This window comes from Lemur catta, chromosome 17, assembly GCF_020740605.2.
Source record: "Lemur catta isolate mLemCat1 chromosome 17, mLemCat1.pri, whole genome shotgun sequence".
In the NCBI taxonomy this organism is placed as follows: domain Eukaryota; kingdom Metazoa; phylum Chordata; class Mammalia; order Primates; family Lemuridae; genus Lemur; species Lemur catta.
In genome coordinates this window covers 5,180,401-5,205,687 of record NC_059144.1, presented here as the reverse complement: position 1 = coordinate 5,205,687, position 25,287 = coordinate 5,180,401, and the positions used below count along the sequence as shown (strand labels likewise).

At 36.3% G+C, this 25,287-nt stretch overlaps 1 long non-coding RNA gene and 1 other non-coding gene across 2 annotated transcripts; one reads left to right on the top strand and one right to left on the bottom strand.

The window, feature by feature from the left end:
- The first annotated feature begins 720 nt into the window (after window positions 1-720).
- LOC123622166 lies at window positions 721-24,646 on the top strand. The gene is made up of 4 exons (XR_006729427.1): window positions 721-767; window positions 22,286-22,411; window positions 23,153-23,299; window positions 24,444-24,646. It is a non-coding gene; the product is annotated as an uncharacterized LOC123622166 (long non-coding RNA).
- Window positions 19,562-19,623, bottom strand: LOC123622941. The gene has a single exon (XR_006729680.1). It is a non-coding gene; the product is annotated as a U7 small nuclear RNA (small nuclear RNA).
- Window positions 24,647-25,287: the final 641 nt, after the last annotated feature.

The following is a 25,287-nucleotide window of genomic DNA, read 5'->3' as shown; positions in this document are numbered from 1 at the left end:
AAGGGCTCAATAAATGTTTGCTATGTTTTCATTTCCATTGTACCTTTCAAAGGTAAAAAGGTGAAGATAAGCTATATGATAGCTACCATGTACTAAAAGGAGAAAGTTGGAGGCTCTTTCAGTGATCAAACCTTTAGTAAGAGCCTCTGGAGACAATGAAATGGAAGATTCGACATGACCACACCTATGTCTTAGGAAGGAATTCTAACAGAAGTGTATGGGATTAAATTATGGGAAGAAAAAATTAAAGGCAGGAGAACTATTAGGGAGATGTTGGAAAAGGTCCAGGATTTATATCACTTAGTCCTGACCCACATGGAGTTTACAATCCGAGTTTACATTCTAGGTGGAAATCTTTCATATGCTTATTTTCAACAGTATTATCCCCATTTTTCTGAATAGGGAACTGAGGCTTAGAGTGGTGAAGTAACTTGTCAAGTCACTTAATCATCAAGAGAACCAGACCAAGAACCCAAGCCTTCCTCTCTATTCCAAAGTCTTTCTATTCTGTTAGTTGACCTAACTACCAAGATGTAGCTGTTCAAACTAAAAGTAGTTTGTAACTTAGATAGATTGAAAAAGGTAAATTCATTTAATTGATCAATAATCATCTATTACTGTTTATTGCATTTTATAATAATGTCTTATCTTGTATTTTCGAAACAGGGACTTTCAAAATACAGCAATGGGACATAGACAGACATGATTTCCTTGAGTCTGCTCCTGGATTAGGAATGTTTGTGACTGTTACAACTTACAGTGATGAGGTAAAATATTCTTTATGTTACTAAAGTTCTTTATTTGCTAAAAATTTATGGGCCAAATAGCCTAAGAAGTTTTAAAAGCACTCATTAACCATCATTAATAATTTTTAATGTATGTAGCCCTGAATAAAAGCATGACACAAAACTGTAGAAAGTTCCTGCCCTCAATGAGCCTATAATTTAGCTGAGAAGCAGAGACAAATTTCTTAACATAAAATTTAAAAAATCAAATGGTGAGCCTCATATTTGTAATCTTGAGGTTTGCTGATCTTGCTGGGCAGAGGGGACCATTAGGGCCAAAGCATCCGTCTGGTTTTGCATGGGCCAGTACCTGCTTTGCAGGTGCTGTAGCCTCACCCAAGCACAAGGGTCAGATAAGTGACCTCCTCCCTCCTCCCATTTTTGCAGGGGCTTTCTCTAGTAATGCAGCAGCCTCTGGGTCTCTCTGGTCTTACAGACGTCTTCCTCATTGGGAATTAGCAGAGGAGCAGAAAAGTCACCAGGTCAAGTGGAAAGAATGTGGATTTTGGAGTAAGAGCCAAGTTCAAGCATAGATTGTCATACACAAGCTAAAACCTTGGGCAGCTTATTTGATTGCTTTGATCCTCAGTTTTCTCATCTATACAATAGATATAACAGAGATGTCCATCCCCCACCATGCCAGCCTGAGGTACTCTGAATTGCTCATCCATTAACTCAAACCTGGTTGTCCTGGAGCTATGCTCATGGAGTAGCATGATGGCAGTAGATCAAAGCCTTGGAGAACAGAACAGGTATCTTCCTAGCTGGCAAGGAAAGGGTGCTTGAAGTAGACAAGGAAGAGTTCCTATTCTCACGAAAACTGGATGATCAATTGGCCCAAACTCAGGATAGACATTTGGACACCCCCCACTCATGCGGAGACAGGGAGCTGTGCTGTTCAAGACTCCAATTCAATTAGACTACTGGACACTTGATTCTTGGCTGTTTAACAGTTTTCTCTTGGCACATTTGGCACCTCACTGACAGTAGTTCCATTGGGACTATTTTCCTAGCACCAGGTGCCTGTTAAGACAGCTACCTTCTCCTCCCTATACCCTGTCTCCTATGCTCCTTGCCTGTATTATGTTCCTTGTTATACCAAAATCCAATTCTCTTCTGTTCTTCCCCAGTAATCCTTTATGATCAATCTGAAAATGTCTCCAAATGTTATTAAACCCAGAGCCCAAATTTTAAATTGGGCTAAAAATTGTCACATTAAAATCTGTTCACTGTTTTTAAAAGTTGGAGAAGGCTCATTCTTCAAAAAACACAATTGCCTGAAACAATGTTCCCTTCTAAAAGGGAGAAGTGTTTTCATTCCTTCTGAAAACATTCAACAAATATATATTATGGGCCTAATATATACCCAGCTTGCTTCTTAGCTTAGGAGAGATAAAATTATATTCCTAGCCCTTTTCTTGGCCCAGGAGAGAGAGAAAATTCTCACTCCATAGGCCTTATTCTCAGAGAGGCTCTCTCCATCTGAAGGTTCGAGGACAAGAAACAGCTTTAGTTTCAACATTTCCTACAAAAGAGCCCTTTCAAGATCCTTGTCAGTACTGCACAAGTGCTCTGTTCCTACTGTGGTCAATGTGTCCAGGAGCACAGATTACTCTAAGTTGCCAACTTTGATCATGTGCCTTATGGTGTGTGATTGACAGCACAGGGAATAAAATGGCTGATGGGGTGGGCAAGGCAAATAATAACCATAGATATCTGCCATACAAACCTATGCATTCTGTGTTCCATTTTGCATTTCCAATATTCCTATCCCACTTTGTAGAAGAAACTGTGGTTCTGAGGTTAAATGATTTATACAAGGTCATATCATCAACAATTGGCAACAAACACTGAGATTTAAACTCAACTAATTTTTTCCAACATCTCAAGCTAACATGCATTCAAAAAAATGTTTGCTGACTTGAATATTCACTGGAACTTCTCTACATAGTCTTCTATGTAGAGCTTGAATATGAAATTAAATTTCAGAAATATAATTTAGTAGGTAATAACTAGTCACTGAATATATTTTTCAGGGAAGTATTCTTTGTTATTCATGCAAAAATAGAAATAAATTATAAAACCTGACCCTTGAATGCAGTTTTATTTTACAAAATTTCCCCTCTAATGGTCTATTGAAGGAAATTAAGTACAAGACAAGATTCTTTAATTTTAGTCAAATCAAAATTGAAAGACTTTTAAAAAAGGAAAATATTGCATTTTACCATGTGTATAATATATACTTGGTTTTTTTAAAAAAATGATTTAATAGACTTATTTTTTTTAGAGCAGTTTTAGGTTCACTGCAAATTGAGTAGGAAGTATAGAGTTCCCATATTCCCTCTTCCCCACATACTCAAAGCCTCCCCTACTATCAACATGCCCCACCAGAATGATACATTTTTTATAGTTGATGAACCTATATTGACACTCATTATCACCCAAAGTCCATAGCTTACACTACAGTATAGTATTCTTGGTTTTGTACATTCTATGGGTTTGGATGAATGGGTTTATGTATTCTATGGGTAATGACATTTACCCACCATTAGAGTACCATACAGAATAGTTTCACTACCTAAAAAACCTCTGTGCTATTCACTAAAAATCTGCCTATTCATCCCTCCCTCTCTCCAACTCTTGGCAACCACTAATCTTTTTAATGTTTCCATAGTTTTGCCTTTTCCCAGACTCTCATAAAGTTGGAATCATACAGTAGTGGTCTTTTCAGATTGGTGTCTTTCACTTAGTAATATGCATTTAAGGTTCCTCCATGACTTTCAGTGGCTTGCTAGCTCATTTATTTTTAGTGCTAAATAATACTCCATGGTCAGGACGTACCACAGTTTATATAGTCACCTACAAAACAACATCTTCATTTCTTCCATGTTTTGGCAAGTTGCTATAAATATTCATGTGCAAGATTCTGTGTGGACCTAAGTTTTCATATCATGTAGGTAAATACCAAGAAGCACATTGCTGGATCATGTGGTAAGAATATGTTTAGTTTTCAAAGAAACTACCAAACTGTTTTCAAAAGTAGCTGTACTATTTTGCATTCACACCAACATGAATGAGAGTTCCTGTTGCTCCACATTCTTGCCATCATTTGGTGTTTTCAGCATTTTGGACTTTGACCATTCTAATAGGTGTATAGTCGTGTCTCATGGTTGTTTTAATTTTCAGTTCCCTAATGACATATGGCATTGGGCACCTTTTTATATGCTTATTTGCCATCTGTATGTCTTCTTTGGTGACCTGTTCAGATTTCTGCTCATTTTTAAAAAATATTTATTTTTTATTGATACCTAATAGATATACACAGTTTTGGGGTGCATGTGATTATTTAATACATTTATATAATTTCTAAAGATCAAATCAGTGTACTTGGGATATCCATCACCTTAAATAGTTGTCTTTTCCTTATGCCAGAACCATTCCAATTCTCTCTTCTAGCTATTTTGAAACATAAAACACATTGTTGTAAACTATACCCATCCTAATCATCTAATACTAAGTCTAACTTCTTCTGTTGACCCACATATTTATACCCATTAATCAACTTCTCTTCATCCTGCCCCCCACTTCCTGGCCTCTGTTAACCACCAATCTACTCTCTATCTTCATGAGATCTATTTTTATAGCTCCCACATATGAGTGAGAACATGTGATATTTATCTTTCTGTGCTTGCCTTATTTCACTAAATATAATAACCTCCAGTTCCATCCATGTTACTACAAATTACATGAATGAAAAGAATGAAAAAGAATTTCAATCTTTTTTTATGTCTGAATAATATTCCATTGTGTATATACACCACATTTTCTTTATCCATTCATCCATTGATGGGCACTTGGGTTAATTTCGTATTTTGGCTATTGTACACAGTGCTGCAACAAACATGGAAGTGCAGCTGTCTTTTCAATATACTGATTTCCATTCTTCTGCATATATACTCAGTAATGAAATTGCTGAATCATATAGTAGTTCTATTTTTAGTTTTTCGAGGAACCTCTATAACTGTTCTCCATAGTAGCTGTAGTAGTTTACATTCCCATCAACAGTGAACAAGGGTTACCCTTTCCTCACATCCTTGTGAGCATCCAATTATTGCCTGTCTTTTTGATTAAAGTCAGTATAAGTGGGGTGAGATAATATCTTATTATAGCTTTGATTTGCATCTCTCTGATGATTAGTGATATTGACCATTTTTTCATAAACCTACTGGTCATTTGTATGTCTTCTTTTGAGTAGCATCTATTCAGGTCTTTTGTCCAATTTTTAATTGGATTATTTGGGTTTTTTGCTATTGAGTTGTTTAGGTTGCTTATATAATCTGGTTATTAATCCCTTGTTAGATAGGTAGTTTGCAAATATTTTCTCCCATTCTGTGGGTTGTTTTTTCACTTTTTTAAAAATTTCAGAATATCATGGGGTTACAAACATTTTGGTTACATGAATTGCTTTTGTACAGTTTGAGTCAAAGTTATAAGTGTGTCCATCACTCAGGTAGTGTGCATTGTGCTTGTTAGGTGTGAATTTACTCACCCCCTCCTCACCCATCCCACCTGCTCGATTTCCGTTGAATTTTACTACCATATGTGGACATGAATGTTGACCTATTAGTTCCAATTCAGTAGTGAATCCATGTGGTTTTTGTTTTTCCATTCTTGCAATACTTCACTTAAAATGATGGTCTCTAGTTCCGTCCAGATTGTTACAAAAGGTGTTAGTTCACCATTTTTTTATGACTGAGTAATACTCCATGGTATATACATACCACATTTTATTAATCCACTCATGTATTGATGAGCACTTGAGTTGTTTCCACATCTTTGCAATTGTGAATTGTGCTGCTATAAACATTCAAGTGCAAGTGTCTTTTTTATTTAAAAAGACATTTTATAATGTCTTTTTATTCTTTGGGTAAATACCCAGTAGTGGGATTTCTGGATCAAATGGTAGGTCTACTTTTAGTTCTTTGAGGTATCTCCATACTACTTGTCATAGAGGTTATACTAGTTTGCAGTCCCACCATCAGTGTATCAGTATTCCTTTCTTTCTGCATTCATGCCAGCATCTGTTGTTTTGGGACGTTTTGATTAAAGCCATTCTCACTGGAGTCAGGTGATATGTCATTGTGGTTTTGATTTGCATTTCCCTGATGATTAGAGACATTGAGCACTTTTTCATATGTTTATTGGCCCTTAGTCTAACTTCTTTTGAAAATCTTCTGTTCATGTCCTTTGCCCACTTTTTAATGGTGTTGTTTTATGTTTTCTTGCTGATTTTCTTGAGTTCTCTGTAAATCTGGTTATTAGCCCTTTATCAGATGTATAGCATATAAATATTTTCTCCCATTTTGTAGGTTGTCTATTTGCCCTATTGATTGTTTCCTTGGCTATGCAGAAACTTTTTAATCTAATCAGGTCCCATTTATTTATTTTTATTGTTGCTGTGATTGCCTTTGGGGTCTTCTTCATAAATTCTTTGCCTAGGCTGATATCTAGAAGAGTTTTTCCAACCTCTTCTAGAATTCGTATAGCTTCATGCCTTAGCTTTAAGTCTGTTATCCATTGTGAATTAATTTTTGTGAGTGGTGACAGGTTTGGATCGTATTTCAGTCTTCTACATGTGGCTATCCAATTTTCCCAGGATCATTTATTGAATAAGGATTCTTTTCCCCAGCGTATGTTTTTGTCTGCTTTGTGAAAGGTCAGATGGCAATATGAGGATGGTTTTATATTTGGGTTCTCTGTTCTGATCCATTGATCTAGGTCTCTGTTCTTGTGCCAGGTACCATGTTGTTTTGGTTACCATAGTCTTGTAGTACAGCTTGTGGTCTGGTAAAGTGATGACTCCCAATTTGTTCTTTTTGCTTAAGGTTGCTTTGGATATTCAGGGGGTTTTCTGGTCCCATACAAAGCACAGAATTATTTTTTCTAGGTCTTTAAAAACTGCCATTGGTGTTTCAGTGGGGATTGCATTGAATATGTAAATCACTTTGGGTAGCATAGACATTTTAACAATGTTGATTCTACTGATCCATGAGCATGATATGTTTCTCCATTTGTTTACATCCTCTGCGATTTCCTTCCTCAGTGTTTCGCAGTGCTCCCTGTTTAAGTCTTTCAATTTCTAATTTTATTCCACTTTGGTCTGACAAGGTACATGGTATAATTTCTATCTTATTTTTTTAATGTTTGAGACATGCTTTGTGGCCTAGGATGTGATCAATCTTAGAGAATGTTCCATGAGCTGATGAGAAGAATGTATATTCAGTGGGTTTTGGGTAGAATACTCTGTAAATGTCTGTTAGGCCCATTTGTCCTAGAGTTCCATTTAAGTCCATTGTTTCTTTGCTTACTTTCTGCTTGGAGGATCTGTCCCATTCTGTCAGTGGGGTGTTGAAGTCCCCAGATATTATGATACTGCTGTTTATCATTTTTGTTTAGATCAAGTAGGGTTTGCTTTATGCATCTAGGTGCACCTGTGTTAGGTGCCTAAATATTTAGTATTGTTATGTCTTCTTGTTGAATTGTTCCCTTCACCATTATATAATGACCATCTTTGTCTTTCTTTACTTTTGCTGATTTGAAGTCTGTTATTGGATATGAGAATGGTTACATCAGCTTTCTTTCAGTTTCCATTTGCATGGAATATTGTTTTCCATCCCTTCATCTTGAATCTGAATGAGTCCTTGTAGGTTAGATGTGTTTCCTGGAGATAGAAGATTCTTGGCTTGTATTTTTTTTATATATTCAGCCAGCCTATCTCTCTTGAGTGGGGAGTTCAAAGCATTCCCATTTATTGAAAGAACTGATAAGTGGAGTAAATATCTATTCATCCTGTTGGGTAGAACTTTATTGCTTTGTTTTACCACTTGAGGCATTATGGTATGGGCGCTGAGCTTTAGCTTTTGGGTGATTTTACACTGGTGGGTGACTACTGTTATGATCCATGTATAATGCACTTCAGTACTTCCTGCTGGGCAGGTCTGGTCTTGACAGATTTCCTCAGTGTTTGCTTGTCTGAGAAAGTCTTTATTTCTCCCTCATATAAGAAACTTAATTTTATAGAATAAAACTTTCTAGGCTGGCCATTATTCTGTTTGAGAAGACTGAGAATGGGGCCCCAGTCCCTTCTGGCTTGTAAAGTCTCAGTTGAGAAGTCTGCAGTTAGTCTGATGGGTTTTCCCTTACAAGTTACCTGTTGCTTTTGCCTTACAGCTCATAGGAGTGCCTCTTTCATGTTTATTTTGGCAAGTAAGATGACTATGTGTTGTAGTGATTGCCTCTTTCCAATGAATCTCCCAAGGGTCCTTTGATCTCCTTGCACCTGGATATCTAGATTTCTAGCAAGGCCAGGGAAATTTTCCTCAATTATTTCCACAAATGGGTTTTCCAAGAATTGTGTATTTTCTTCTTTGCCCTCAGGGATGCTTGTGATTCTTATGATTAAGCTTCTTTACATAATCCTATATATCTTGTAGGTTTTGTTCCTCTCACTTCTCAGTTCTTTCTCTTTGACTGATTTGTTTAATTAGTAGGTATTGTCTTCAAGATCTGAGATTCTTTCTTCTGCCTGATATAGCCAATTCTTAAGGCTTTCTACCATGTTTTGCATTTCCTTGAATGAATTTTTCATTTGCAGAAGCTCTGTTTGATTTTTTAAAAATATTTTATTTTCTTAGTAAATTTTTCATTCATTTCCTGCATTGTTTTCGTGGTTTTTTTGTGTTGGATTTCCATTTTTTCTTGTATTTCATTGAGCTTCCTTACAATCCATATTCTAAATATTTCTTTTTTTTTTTTTTTTTTTTTTTTTTTTGAGACAGAGTCTCGCTCTGTTGCCCGGGCTAGAGTGAGTGCCGTGGCATCAGCCTGGCTCACAGCAACCTCAGACTCCTGGGCTTAAGCGATCCTACTGCCTCAGCCTCCCGAGTAGCTGGGACTACAGGCATGAGCCACCATGCCCGGCTAATTTTTTTTGTATATATATTTTTTAGTTGGCCAGATAATTTCTTTCTATCTTTAGTAGAGACGGGGTCTCACTCTTGCTCAGGCTGGTCTCGAACTCCTGACCTTGAGCAATCCACCCGCCTCGGCCTCCCAGAGCTAGGATTACAGGCGTGAGCCACCGTGCCCGGCCCATATTCTAAATATTTCATCTGTCATTTCTATCTTTTCATTTTGGTTGGTATCCATTAGTAAGGGTTTGTTATTTTCTTTTGGGGGTGTCCTTTTGCTCTGATTTTTCACGTTTCTGGAGTTCTTTCACTGATTCTTTCTCACCTGGCCTCTTGGCCGAGACTTGAAGATACTAGGCATGGCTTATGTGCCTGTCTCTGGGTCCTCAAAGATCAATCCCAGAGCATGCCAGGGACAGGAGTGGTATCCTAAGCTGCCTGTGGGGTGTTCTAGCACGTTTAGTGTACCTCTTGGGTTACCCATGACCTGCTGTCTTCACCTCTTCCCAACAGTGTGTAGTGAGTTAGGTCCCCCAGCTTAATCTTGGTGATGATGGGTAGTACTTGTGAGTACGTTATCAGCCACTCCCTGTTTGCTTGAGTTGGGAGGCTCTATGCTTAGCTATGAGTTGTTCCCCTATCATTGATTGATGTTTGTATGGAAAAGCCAGCTGCTGGGGACCATTGTAAGCTCTGGTCCCCCAGGTGGGGCATACGAATGCCCCAAGCTTTAGGAGGGATCCTGTAGCTCCCAGGGGTTTGCATGCTCTCTACTCCCCCTGAGTTGGAGGGAGGAGCAAGACAAATCATAGCTGGATTACAGGAGCCTGAAAGGCTTTGCAAAGCTTCAGTGGGACTGAAAAGCACTTTTTTTGTTAAAAACTAAGACACAAACACACACATTGACCTAGGCCTATACAGGGCCCAGATCATCAATATCACTGTCTTTCACTTCCACATCTTGTCCCATTGGAAGGTCTTCAGGGGCAAGAATATGCATAGAGCTGTCATCTCCTATGATAACAATACCTCCTTCTGGAATATCTCCTGAAGGACTGCCTGAGGCTATTTACAGTTCACTTTTTCTTTTAAGTAGAAGGAGTACACTATGATTATGGAGTTTAACAAGTCCTGAGATCAGCAAGGTGAGTCTACAAGTTGTAGCTACATAAGAGTCTATGGTATATTCCCAATTCAAAGACCGTCAGTCTGAAGAACCAGGAAGATCTGGTATTTCAGTTTAAAGGAGGTTGGTTGAGTGTCTTCGTTGATGGTTTCCTTTACTGTGCAGAAGGTTTTTAGCTTAATGTAATCCCACTTGTCTATTTTTGCTTTGGTTACCTATGCTGTTGAGATCTTACACAAAAGATCTTTGCCCAGACCAATGTCCTGGAGCATTGTCCAATGTTTTCTTTTAGCAATTTCAGTTTCAAGTCTTAGATTTAAGTATTTAATCCATTTTGATTTGATTTTTGTGTATGGTGAAAAATAGTAGTCTAGTTTAATTCTTCTGCACGGTTATCCGGTTTTCCCAGCACCATTTATTGAAGAGAGTGTCCTTTCCCCATTGTATGTTCTTAGTGCCTTTGTCAAAGATGAGATGGCTGTAAACACATGGATTTATATTTGGGTTCTCTATTCAGTTCCATTGGTCTATGTGTCTGTTTTTATGCCAGTACCATGCTGATTTGGTCACTACAGCTTTGTATTATAATAAATGTTGAAGTCTGGTAGTATGATGCCTCTAGCTTTGTTCTTTTTGCTCAGGATTGCTTTGGCTACTTTGGGGTCTTTTGTGGTTTCATATAAATTTTAGAGTTTTTTAAATCTATGTGAAGAATGTCCTTGGTATTATGACAGGGATTGCAATGAATCTATAAATTGCTTTCGGTAGTATTGTCTTTTTAACAATATTAATTCTTTCGATCTATAAGCATGGAATACCTTTCCATTTTTTTGTGTGTTCTCTTCAATTTCTTTCATCAGTGTTTTAAAAAATCGTTTTCCATATATATATATATATTCCTAGGTATTTTATATTCTTTGTAGCTATTGTAAATGAGATTGCTTTCTTAATTTCTTTTCAGATTGTTTGCTGTTGGCATATATAAATGCTACTGATTTTTTATGTTGATTTTGTATCCTGCAACTTTACTGAATTCATTTATCAATTCTAATAAGTTTTGGTGGAGTCTTTAGATTTTTCTAAGTATTAGATCATGTCATCTGTCAACAAGGTTAATTTGACATCTTTCTTTCTAATTTGGATACCCTTTGTTTCTTTCTCTTGCCTAATTGCTCCGGCCAGGTCTTCCAGTACTATACTGAATAAAAGTGGTGAAAGTGGGCATCTTTTTCTTGCTCCAGATCTTAGAGGAAAGGCTTTCAATTTTTCTCCATTCAGTACAACGTTAGCTGTGGGTTTGTCACATATGGCCTCTATTATTTTGAGGTATGTTCCTTATATACCCAATTTGACAAGGGTTTTTATCATAAATGGATATAATTTTATCAAATGCCTTTTCAGCATCTCTTGAAATAATCACATGGTTTTTGTTGTTGGTTCTGTTAATGTGATGTATCACGTTTATTGATTTATGCATGTTGAATCATCCTTGCATCCTTGGGATGAATCCCATACAATCATGATGAATGATCTTTTTAATGTGTTGTTGAATTTGATTTGCCAGTATTTTGTTGAGAATTTTTGCATCTATATTCATCAGTGATATTGGCCTATGGTTTTCTTGTTTTGTTGTATCCTTATTTGGTTTTGGTATGAGGGTAATGCTGGCCTTGTTAAATGAATTTGGAAGTATTCCCTCCTCTTCAATTATTTTGAAGAGTTTGAGTAGAATTGGCATTAGTTCTTCTCTAAATGTTTGGTATAATTCAGCAGTAAAGTCATCAGGTCCTGGGCTTTTCTTTGATGTGGGACTTTATTACAATTTTGATCTCTTTAGTTGTTACTGGATTATTGAGGTTTTCTATTTCTTCATGGTTCAATCTTGGTAGGTTTTATGTGTCCAGGAATTACCCATTTCTTCTAGGTTTTGAAGTTTGTTGACATACAGCTGTTCATAATAGTCTCTAATGATTCTTTGTATTTCTGAGGTCTCAGTTGTTATGTCTCCTTTTTCATCTCTCATTTTATCTATTTGGGTCTTCTCTATTTTTTTCTTAGACTTGCCAAAGCTTTGTCAATTTCATTTATTATTTCAAAAAACCAACTTTTCATTCTTATTTTTTAGAGACAGCATCTTGCTATGTTGCCCAGACTGGAGTGCAGGGGTGCAATCATAGCTCAGTGCAGTCTTGAACTCCTGGGCTCAAGTGATCCTCCTGCCTCAGCCTCCTGAGTAGCTGGGACAATAGGTGCATACCACCACACCCAGCTATTCTTTAAATTTTCTGTAAAGACAAGTTCTTGCTATGTTTCCCAGGCTGGTCTCAAACTCCTGGGCTCAAGAAATCCTCCCACCTTGGCCTTCCAAAGTGTTGGGATTACAGGTATGAGCCACCATGCCCAGCCTTTTTACAAAAGACCAATGTTTTGTTTCATTGATCTTCTGTATTGTTTTTTAGTTTCCATTTCATTTATTTCTCCTCTCACCTTTATTATTTCATTCCTTTTATTAATTTTGGGTTTAGTTTGTTCTTACTTTTCTAGTTCCTTGAGGTGCATCATTAGGTTTTTTTATTAAAAGTCATTCTACTTTTTCAATATAAGCATTTATTGCTATTACTTCCCTCTTGGTACTGCTTTTACTGTACCATAGATTTTGGTATGTTGTACTTCCAATTTCATTAGTTTCAAGAAATTTTTAAATTTCCTTAATTTTTTCATTAACCCATTTCAGGATCATGTTGTTTAATTTCTATGTGTTTGTGAAGTTTCCAAGGTTCCTCTTGTCATTGATTTGTAGTTTTATCCCATTGTGGTCAGAAAAGATACTTGATATTTCTACTTTGAATTTGCTGAGACTTGTTGTGTGGCCTAAGATATGATCTATTCTGAAGAATATTCCATGTGATGATGAAAAGAGTGTGTATTCTGCAGCATTTGGGTGAAATATTCTGTAAATATCTGTTAGGCCTATTAGGTCTAGTATATAGTTTAACACTGGCATTGCTTTGTTGATTTTCTGTCTGTCTGATCTATCCATTACTGAGAGGGGTGTTAAAGTCCCCTACTTGTATTGCAGTCTATCCCTTTAGATCTATTAATGTTTGCTTTATATACTTGGGAGCTCTGGTGTTGGGTGCATAGATATTTATAATTGTTATGTCCTCTTGCTGAATTGATTCTTTTATCATTATATAGTGACTTTCCTTGTCTCTTTCTAGTCTTTGATTTGTACTCTATTTTATCTGATAAACAGATAGCTACTCCTGCTCTTTTTTGGTTTTCAGGTGCATGGAATGTTTTTTTCCACTCCTTCACTTTCAATGTATGTGTGTCTGTATAAGCCTACTGGGTTTCTTATAGGCAGCATATAGTTGGGTCTTGTGTCTTTATCCGCTCAGTCACTCTATGCCTTTTAATTGGAGAAGTGAGTCCATTTACATTCAGTGGTATTAATAAGGACTTACTACTGCCATTTTGTCACTTGTTTTCTCATTGTTTTGTAACTCTTCTCTTCCTTTCTTCCTATCTTCCTTCATGCTTCAGTGATTTTTTTCCTCTGGTAGTATATTTTCATTAATTGCTTTTTTATTTTTAGTGAATCTACATTCTAGGTTTTTACATTGTGGTTATCATGAGGCTTACAAAAAACATCCTATAGATATAACAGATTATTTTCAAGCAATGACAACTTATCTTAGATCACAAAGAATAGAAACAAAGAAAAAAATGAAAAAAGTCTACACTTTAATTCATTCCCTCACATTTTGAGTTTGAATTAATTTACCTATTTTTATATTACCTATCTCTTAATAAGTTGCCACAGTTATTATTGTTTTTGATAGATTTGTCTTTTGTGCTTCATACTAGAAATCCACTAGAGTTATGAGTGGATTTCATGCCATAATGACATTATTACATTATTAGAATATTCTGCATTTGTCCATGTACTTAATTTTACCAGTGGGCATTATACCTTTAAAAGACATTTTTGTTTGGTTGGTTGGTTGGTTTTTGGTTTTTTGTTTTTCCTTCAGATTGAAGAATTCTTTTTAGCATTTCTTGCAAGGCAGGTCTGGTGGTCGTGAATTCTCTCAGCTTTTGTTTCTCTGGGAAAGACTATGTCTCCTTCATATTTGAAGGATACCTTTGCTGGACACAATATTCTTGGATGGCAGTTTTTGTCATTTACCACTTTGAAAATGTCATTCCACTCTCTCCTGGCCTCTATTGCTTCGGTTGAGAAGTTTGTTGCCAAATGAATTGGAGCTCCTTTATATGTCATTTGCTTCTTTTCTCTTGCTATTTTTAAGATTTTCTTTTTGTCCTTGACCATTGAGAGTTTATTATATGCCTTGGGGTAGTCATATTTGGGCCAAATATGTTTGGTGTTCTCTGATCTTCCTGTACCTAGATATTTATCCTTCTCAAGTTTTGGAATGTTTTCTGTTATTTCCTTAAGTAAGCTTTCTACTCCTTGCTCTTACTCAGCTCCCTCTTGAACACCAATAATTCTTAGATTTGGTCTTTTAAGGTAATTTTCTATATCCTACAGGTGATCTTCATTGCTTTTCTTTTTTTTCTCATCTGTGTATTTACAAATAGCCTGTCTTCACACTCACTGATTCTTTCCTCTGTTTGATCCATTCTGCTACTGAGAGCCTCTAATGACTTTTTCAGTTCAGCAAATGTAATTTTCAGTTCCATTTGTTTGATTAATTATTTCAATTTCTTTGTTAAATTTCTCTAATGAATTTCTGAACTGTTTTTCTGTGTTATCTTGGAGATCACTGAGTTTTGTTAAAACTATTATTTTGAATTCCTCATCAGAGAGATCACAAACTGCCATGTCATTAGGATCAGTTATTGGTTTCTTGCTTTGTCTGTTAGGGAGATCATGGTTCCCCATTGGCTGTTGTTTCTTATAGATGTGCATATATGTCTTTGCATTGAAGGATTATTTATTCCAATCTTCTCTGTCTGGCTTGTTTTGGTTTTTACTGGGTATATTTGCTTATAGGTTCTTTACCACTAGGTCGCTGCCTCCTTTTTAGCTCTAGATGGCGACTTAAGCCCAGATTCACCTTGGCTTCAGTAAATGATTGGAGTGCTGTCATTCCCAAATGGGGGAAGTCCCAAATGGGATATCCTGGCAGTGTGAGAAGGTTGGCTAAGCGTTTGTGCCTAGGGTACCTGGGGGATGAACTTCCTATAGTGTGGTGCTGCTAAACAGCCACTTTGATTTGGTGTCTCTTTTGGCCAAGTTACAGAGTAGAGTTCCCATGGCAGGGGATGGTAGTTCCACCTTCCCCCTTTGTCTCTGCCTATCCTCAGGGATATTTCTCCCTTCAGATACTCATGATGCTTCCCATGAATTAAGGTAGGGACAGGTCTCCTGCCAGGGAACCCAAGGTGGTAGGAAGCTGGTTGTCTACCTTGATCTCACTTTTTCCAGGGTAGAAACAGTGAGTTGGGAGAAAAATTTTCCCTGCACTTGGTGCCAGGCAGAATGGGGGAGGGGTGTCATGGATATGTAAGTCCAATTCTCTTACCATCTGCTTGGAGTTTACTCACTTCTCTATGGCGCTGGGAACTGTCTCATCTTTATATTTGAGTTCTGGGGTATTTTAGGTGATAATTTTGGCACTGTATTTTTGTTTTCCTTTTTTTTTGGTGAGGGGAGGAGGAAGGGGAGTGAAGCCAGCTTGCTTCTATGTCACCATTTTGGAAGTATCTCTATTTTTAAATTGAATTGATTGTTTTCTTATTGTTGAGGGTTGTTGGAGTTGTTTTGTTTTTAGAGACAGGGTATCACTATCTTGCCCAAGATGGTCTCAAACTCCTGGGCTCAAGTGCTCCTCCTAACTCAGCCTTCCAAGTTGGTGGGACTTGGGTGCACACCACCATGTCTGGTCTCTTTTGTTCAGTTTTAATAGTTCTTTGTATATTTTTGGATGACAGTCCTTTTCAGATAGATCTTTCAAAAATATTTTCTCCTACTCTGCAGCTTGTCTTCTCATTCTCTTAACAATGTCTGTCATAGAGCATTAGTTTTTAACTTTTTAAGTCCAGCTTATCAATTCTTTCCTTCACAGACTGTGCCTTTGGTGTTATATCTAAAAAATCATCACCAAACCCAAGGTCATTTAGATTTTCTCCTACTAAATCTTCTACGAGTCCTATAGTTTTCCATTTTACATATAGGTCTGTGATGGATTTTGAGTTAATTCTTATGAAAGGTGTAAGGGCTCTGTCTAGATTTCTTTCTTTCTTTTTTCTTTTCTTCTTTTTTTCCCTTTTTTTGCATATGGATGTCTAGTTGTTCTAGCACCATCTCTTGAAAAGACTACCTTTTCTCCATTGCTTTGCCTTTACTTCTTTGTCAAAGATCAGTTGACTACATTTATGTGGATCTATTTCTGCACTCTCTATTCTGTTCTACTGATCTATTTTTCTATTCTTTTGCCAATATTGCACTGTCTGATTACATAGCTTTATAGTAAGTCTTAAAATTGGGTAGTTTCAGGCCTCTGGCTTTGTTCTTCTCCCTCTATATTGTGATGGCTATTGTGTGTGTTTTGCCACTCTATATAAACATTAAAATCTCCTTGTCAATATTCATGAAATAATTTGCTACGACTTTATTGGGATTGTGTTGAATCTATAGATCAAGTTGGGAAGAACTTACATTTTGACAATATTGAGTTTTCCTATCCATCAACATGGACTTCCCTCCATTTATTTAGTTCTTTGGTTTCCTTCAACACAGTTTTATAATTTTCCTCATATAGATCTTGTACATACTTTGTTAGATTTACAAATATTTCATTTTTGAGATGCCACTAACGTAAATGGTGCTGTTTTTTATTTCACATTCTATTTGCACATTATTGGTATATAGGAAAGCAATTCAGTTTCTCATATTAACCTTGTACCCTACAACCTTGCTATAATCACTTATTAGTTCCAGCAGTTTGTCAATTCTTTTGGATATTCTATAAAGATAATCCTGCCATCTGTGAACAATCTGTTTATCATTATTTCCTTTTATTGCATTAGCCAGGACTTCTAGTATGATGGTAAAAGGAGTGATGAGAGGGACATCCTTACCTCGTTCCTGATCTTAATGTGAAGACTTCTAGTTTTTTCAGCTGTAGGTTTTTTGTAGATGTTCTTCATCAAATTCAGTAGGTTCCCCTCTACTCCTAGTTTGATGAGTTTTTATCACAAATGGGTGTTGAATTTTATCAAATGCTTTTTCTGCATCTATTGATAGGATCATGTGATTTTTCTTCTTTAATCCATTGATGTGATGGATTACACTGATTTTTGAATGTTAAACCAGACTTGTAGATCTGAATACATCCCACTTGGTGTGGTATATAATTCTTTTTCCATATTATTGGATTTTGATTTTCTAATATTTTATTAAGGATTTTTTTCATCTATGTTCATGAGAGGTACTAGTATGAGTTTTCTTTTCTTGTAATATCTTTGTCTGGTTTTGGGTAATGCTGGCCTCATAAAATGAATTAGGAAGTATTCCGTCTGCTTCAACCTTATGGAAAAGATTGTAGAGAACTGGTACAATTTCTTCCTTAAATGTTTTGTAGAATTCACCATTGAAACCACCTGGGCCTGAAGCTTTCTGCTTTGGAAGGTTATTAATTATTGATTTAATTTCTTTACTAGATATAGGCCTATTCAGATTGTCTATTTCTTCTTATATTTATTAGATTGTATATTTCAAGGAATTGGTCCATTTCTTCTAGGTTTTCAAACTTGTGAGCATAGAGTTGTTCACAGTATTCCTTTACTATCCTTTTAATGTCCATGGGATCTATAGTGATGTCCCCTCATTTGTTTCTGATATTAGTAATTTGTCTCCTCTTTTTTCTTAGTTTGGCTAGAAGCTTACTGATCTTTCCAAATAACCAGCTTTTTGTTTCATTGATTTTTCTCTAATTTCTGCTTTTAATTTCATTGATTTCTGCTCCAATTTTTATTATTTTTCTTCAACTGCTTAATTTGCATTTAATTTGCTCTTCTTTCTCTAGTTCCCTAAGGTAGAAGCATAGATAATTGATTTTGGATCTTTCTTCTTTCCTAATGTAGTTGTTTCTTGGTATTCATGGGGGAATGGTTCCAGGAACCCCCAAGGATACCAAAATCTGAAGATGCTCAAGTCCCTTATATAAAATGGCAAAGTATTTGCATGGAACCCATGCATAGCCTCCCGTGTAATTTAAACCCTCTCCAGGTTACTTATAATACCTAATACAATGTAAATGATATGTAAATAGTTGCTACATTGTATTGTTTATTTGTATTTTTATTGTTATATTGCTTCTAAAGTGTTTTCTCAAATATTTTTGATCCCCAGGTGTTCTTATCCATGAATGTGGAACCCATGGATGCAGAGGGCCAACTGTACATGCATTCAATGCTTTAACTTTCCCTCTAAACACTGCTTTTGTTGTAACCCAGATTTCAATGTTGTATTTTCACTTAGTCAAAATATTTTAAAATTTCTCTTGAGATTTCTTCTTTGACTCATGTGTTAATTAGAAATGTGTTAAATCCCCAAGTATTTGGGGATTTTCCAGCTATCTTTCTGTTATTGATTTCTACTTTAATTCCCTTGTGGCCTGAGACCATACATTATATGATTTCTATTCTTTTAAATTCATTGAGGTATGGTAGATGGCCCAAAATGCAGTCTATCTTGTTCAATGTTCTATGTGAGCTTGAGAAAAGTGTGCATTCTGCTGCTGCTGGAGAGTCTATAAATGTCAATTATATCCAGTCAATTGACTGTGCTATTAAGTTCAACTACGTCCTTACTGATTTTCTGCCCATTTCTGTTAGAAGAGTGTTGAAATCTCCAACTATAATAGAGGATTCATCTACTTTTCCTTGTAGTCCTTACAGTTTTTGCTTCACATATTTTATGCTCTATTATCAGGTGCAAACATATTGAGGATTGTTATGTCATCTTGAAAAAGATCCCTCTATCATTATGTAATGTTGATAATTTTCCCTGCTTCTAAAATCTACTTTCTTAAATTAATATAGGTACTCCAGCTTTCTTTTGATTAAGGTTACCATGGCATATCTTTCTCTAACCCTTCACTTTTTATCTGTATGTGTCTTTGTATTTAAAGTGATTTTCTTGTAGACTACAGTTGGGTCTTGTTTTTTGACACACACTGTCTTTTAACTGCTATATTTAGACCACTGACATTTGAAGAGATTATTGACATAGTTGGATTAATATCTGCCATATTTGTTACTATTTTCTAGTCATTGCCCTTGTTCTTTGTTCCAATTTTTGGCTTCCACTCTTTTTCCTGACTTTTGTGATTTTAATTGAGCATCTTCTATGATTTGAATCTCTCTCCTTTCTTAGCATATCAAGTATACTTCTTTTTGTAGTGGCTGTCCTAGAGTTTGCCATATGTTTTACAGCTAATTCAAGTCTACTTTCAAATGACACTATACCGCTTCAAAGGTAGTGCATGTGCCTTATAATGACAAAGTATTCCTAATTCTTCCCTCCTGTCCCTTTTGAACAACAGTACATTTTGAACAAACTGTTATTTGTTAGATCAGTTAAGAATAAGAAAAAGGAAAAAAATTATTTTAACTCCACTTATTCCTTCTTTTTTTATATTTTTTATTTGGGTCTTCTTGTGAGGACCAGAAAACCTGCTAGACAAATTCTAAAAGAGCTGTAACTGCTTATTCCTTCTTTAATGCTCTTCCTTCGTTTATGCATATTTGAGTTTCTGACCTATGTAATTTTCCTTCCTTCTGAAGAACTTCTTTTAAAATTTCTTGCAAGGCAGGTCTACCAGCAACAAATTTCTTCAAGGTTTGTTTATCTGAGAAAGTCTTTAATTCTCCTTAAATCATTTAAGAGGCGGGACCTTACTCTGCCACCCAGGCTGCATTACAGTGGTGTGATCATAACTCACTGCAGCCTTGAACTCCTGGTCTCAGCAGTCCTCCCACCTCAGCCTCCTGAGAAGCTGGGACTACAGGTATACACTACCATACCTAGCTAATTATTTTTTTTATTTTTTTGTAGAGCTGGCATCTCACTAGGTTGGCAGGCTGGTCTTGAACTCCTGGCCTCAAGGGATATCACCTCAGATTCTCAAAGTGCTGAGATTATAGGCATAAACCGCCAACCCCAGCCTTATCCTTAACTGTTAAAGGATAATTTTGCAGGATACCAAAGTCTAGATTGGTAGGTTTTTCTCTCAATACATTAAATATTTCACTCCACTCTCTTCTTGCTCTCATGGTTTCAGAGGAGAAATCAGATGTAATTCTTATCTTTGCTTTTCATAGGTAAGGCTTTTTTCCTTTGGCTCCTTTTATTTTTCTTTATCTTTTGACTTTCTGCAATTTTAATATGATATGCTTAGGCATAGTTTTTTGTTGTGTTTTGGGGTACTTGGGGGGGGCATTATGCTGGTTGGTACTCTCTGAGCTTCCTGAATCTGTGGCTTGGTATCTAACATTAATTTGGGGGAAATTCTCAATCAGATTGCTTCAAACATTTCTTTTTTTCTTTTCATTCTTCTCCCTCCTACATTCCCCTTACGTGTTAAGTTACACTTTTGTAGTTGTCCTACCATTCTTGGATATTCTGTTCCACTTTTTTTCAGTCTTTTTTCTTTTTTCCTTTCAGTTTTGGAAGTTTCTACTGACATATCCTCAAATGCAGGGATTCTTGCCTCAGCTGTGTTCAGTTTACTAATAAGCTCATCTCATTAGCAGAAATGAGAGCATTCTTCATCTCTGTTACAGTGTTTTTTTTTATCACTTGCATTTCTTTTTTATTCTTAGAAATTCCTTCTCTCTGTTGACCTTACCCATTTTTTCCTTGCATGTTGTCTTTTTTTTCCATTACAACCTTAGCATAGTAATCATATTAATAGTTGTTAAAAATTTCCTGATCTAATAATTCCAACATCCCTGCCATACCTGAATATAGTTCCGATGCTTGCTCTTTCTTTTCAAATTTGGGTTTTTTTTTTCTTTGCCTTTTAGTATGCTTTGCAATTTTTCTGTTGAAAGTCAGACATTATGTGCTGAGTAAAAGGTAGTTGGTACTGATTCCCATAGAGGTTTTTGCTTGTGGGTTTATGCTCTGGTAAGTTGTGATTCTTTGTATCCGTCTGTATCTCCAATCTCAGGTGCAGCAGTCTGTCTTATGATCTCGATTCTCTGATATATCTAAGAAGGACGGTTGATTTTCAGTTTGCTCAGCTTTTTCACTTGTTGTTAGGATAACTTTCAAGCTCCTTAGAAGTCATACCAGAAGTCTTACACTTGTTTTAAAATCCCAAACAATATAGAACATCCTAAGCAGAAAATCAAAGTTCCTGCAAAAATATAACCACTATCAACAGCTTGTAAGTATTCTTTGGAATCTTTTTATAAGCATCTAGAAACACATATATGCAGGTATATTTTTACAAACTATACTTTTAACAAAAATAGTATCTAATACGGATTGCTGCACCATAGAATATCATGGACATCATTAGAATAGATATGTGTCTAATTCTCTCTTTGACTGCTATGTAACTTTCCTTGACTTAGGTTTACTTAATTTTATTTGGTCAATCTCCTACTGAAAGGTATTAAGGTTATTTCAAATATGCAATTTTCTACTACATCACACTGAATATCCTTTTACATATAACTCTGCCTACTTGTGCATTTCCATAGAATAAGCTTCTGTAGGTAGAATTGCTGGGTGAGTGATTATATACATTTTAATTTTTTTTGACTGATGGATATTATTTATTTATTTATTTATTTATTTATTTTATTTCAGCATATTATGGGGGTACAAAAGTTTAGGTTATGTATATTGCCCATGCCCCCCCACCCCACCCGAGTCAGAGCTTCAAGTGTGTCCATTCTCCAGACAGTGCACATCACACTCATTATGTAGGTATACACCCATCCCCTCCCCGCCCCCCCGCCCACATCTGCCTGACACCCAGTTGGTGTTATTCCCAAATGTGCACTTAGGTGATGATCAGGGAAACCAATTTGCTGGTGAGTACATGTTACCAAACTGTTCACCAAAATGGCTGTTCAATTTACATTCCTACCAACAGTATTGGGAGAGTGTTTATTTCTCCATACTATCCCTGGGTAGTTTTAAATCTTTGCTAATCTGACAATGAACAAGTGTTTATCTTACTATAGTCTGAATTTTTTTATTACTAGGAAGGATGAATATTTTTCATGTTTATTAGCCATTTCATTTCTTCTTTAGAAACTGTACAATTTTTTACTAGATTATATAGGGGAGATTTATTTTTAAGAATGAAAAGTAGAGAATAATAAACCTAAACTATGGAAATCCTCAATCCTAGGTATTATTGTCAAAGTTATATGGCCCACAAGGAACATTCTATTTTACTTCAGCTTCACCTGGTGAACACCTCATTTGCTTAGAATCTAATTCTACAAGGCTTGTGTCATTTGGAGGGAGTAAGCTGGTGAGTATGTGCTTCCCGAGTCCTTGTTGATGAACACAGCATCAGTACTATTCAAGCATGACATTGGTATGCAGAACCATTACACTCAGATTAGCTAGAAACTTATTAAAGTTCTGTCCCCAGATCTCAGTGCAGCAACCAAAGAGGGAGCTGGAGAGCTTGGAAGGGGTTCAAAGGAGAGCCGTGAAGTTGATTAAAGGGTTTGAAAAATAAGAGCTGTGAGGGAAGGTTATAAGAATTGTGATTATTCAGGCTTGAAAACAAGTGAAGGCTGAAGGGTGAATTAATAATGGAATTCTAATAAATAAAATTTCTACATGGTAGATGGTGATTGGCTATTTTCTAAATGTGTTGAGAATGTATGAAGAGAATTGGTACATCAGCAGAAGAAAGTTATATGTAAAGAAAATTTTCCTGAGACCATTAATCAAATTTTCTCAGCATCAAAGGCATTTATGTAATAGTAAATTTGATGTTCAGGAACATATAAATATACTTTCAGGTCAGCAGGTTATCACTTAATGCATTACTATTACAAGAAATACTGAGTAAAATGAGGAATAGAATGGCAGTAAGAGAAAAAAGAGACAGAAAGAATGAAGTAGTGCCCCACTAATGAAAAGGACGCAGAGAAAGGAGGAAGAAAGAAATGGGAGGACACAAAAGAGTGGGAAAGTAAAAGAAAAAAGTGGAGCTGTTTTTAAAACGTGCTGTTTCTTCCTTTTTTTACTGTTTGTACAGCGGATCCATTTAGATATTCGAGTTGGAGAACACGACCTTGATACAGCTATTGCTCAAGCAAAGGACAAAGTTAATGAAGTTACCTTCAAGCTTGAACATCTAATTGAACAAATTGAGCAAATAGTAAAAGAACAAAACTATCAAAGGGTCAGTCTGCCTATTCAGCTTATTTTTATCTCTTCCTGCCAGGAATACATTTCTCAATGCAAAGCCCCTGGACCAAGGAAAGAATGAACTGCCTGTTACTCAATCTTTCTGAGCTAGAACTGTGTGGACACCCAGGGAGCAGGGAGAGAGTAATTTTTCTTCACTCTGCTAGACCAGGAGCCCCTCTAGGAAAGGGGACTGCAGCTCATTTGCCTTTTTATCCTCCGTGCCCAGCAAAGCGCCCAGCAGCATAGAGTGTGAGCTTACAGAATGAATAAATGCTTCCAAAAGCACCCCAGATATTTGTAGAGGCTGAAGTATGCTCACTTTCTAAATTACAGTTTTGTTCTTGTGGCATTACGTGTTTTCTGAGTCATTGTGCTCAGTGGATGCTGATCAGACATGGGGTCTAATCTGCTCTACCACTCACTACCTTGTGCCATCTCTAAGCTTCAGTTTCCTTATATGGAAAATAAGATAAGGACAGGTATGATAATTAGATGAGGCAACAAGTATTTGGCATAAAGGACTCAAATGATTAAATCTATCACTATTGGGTAATGTTCACTTTGCCTGATGGTAGCAAATAAGATGTATAAAGTAATGGATCAAATTCATGATATTTTACACCAAAATACAAAAATGTTTTTTAAGATTTATTTTTACTCCTTAGGCTTGGCTAAAAAACAAATTCTGGCTTAGAAAATCAGATATTGCACTTTGGCATAAGAAATACATATCCATCCCCCCGACAGCTTCTTGCTCTGTTGCCTGAGCTAGAGTGCAATGGCATCATCATCACTCACTACAACCTCAAACTCCTGGGCTCAAGCAATCCTCCTGCCCCAGCCTCCTGAATAGCTGTGACCACAGATGCCCACCACCACACTCCATTAACTTTTCTATTTTTTGTTGAGATGGGGTCTCGCTATGTTGCTCAGGTTGGTCTCAAACTCCTGGCCTCAAGCAATCCTTCTACCTCAGCCTCCAAAAGTGCTGGGACCACAGATGTGAGGCACTGCACCCAGCCTGGCATAAGATATTAATTGGGGAATATTAAATACTCTGAATGCATACAGCAACCTTCCCGTCAAAATCATAAGTACTTTATGAATCTAAATTTGTTTATTTCTCTTCTGCATAGGACCGTGAAGAAAATTTTCGAATGACCAGTGAAGATACAAATACCAATGTTTTATGGTGGGCTTTTGCACAAACATTAATCTTTATTTCAGTTGGAATTTTCCAAATGAAGTACCTTAAAGACTTCTTTATAGCTAAGAAGCTTGTTTAAAAAATTATCAATAAAGCCAAATAATTAGCATAATATAAATCAAAATACCTGCATCAATGTATATTACTTTTATGATCTCAAAGCTATCAGAGGTTGAAATTAATTTTATAGCATTGTAACATTAATAAAATGTTACCTGAACAATGTATCTTCTGAATTTGATAGCATAAGCACATCATCTTATTCTTATTTTAAATTTGGTATAGATCAGCACTGTTCAAGAGAAATAAAATGTGAGCTACATATGTAATTCTGTTTTCTGGTCTCCACATTAAAAAGCTTTTTTTAAGGGTAAAATTAACCCTAGTGACATATATGTAACCCAATATAGCAAAAATATTATCATTTCAACACATGTAATCAATACAAAATTATTAAGATTTTTACATTATTTTTTCCACCCAAAGTCTTAGAAACCCCAGTTGTATTTTACACTCAGCATATCTCAATTTGTTTTTTTGTGTTTTTTTTTGAGACAGAGTCTTGCTGTGTTGCCTGGGCTAGAGTGAGTGCCGTGGTGTCAGCCTAGCTCACAGCAACCTCAAACTCCTGGGCCTAAGCGATCCTACTGCCTCAGCCTTCCCAGTAGCTGGGACTACAGGCATGCGCCATCATGCCCAGCTAATTTTTTTCTATATATATTTTTTAGTTGACCAGATAATTTCTTTCTATTTTTAGTAGAGACGGGGTCTCG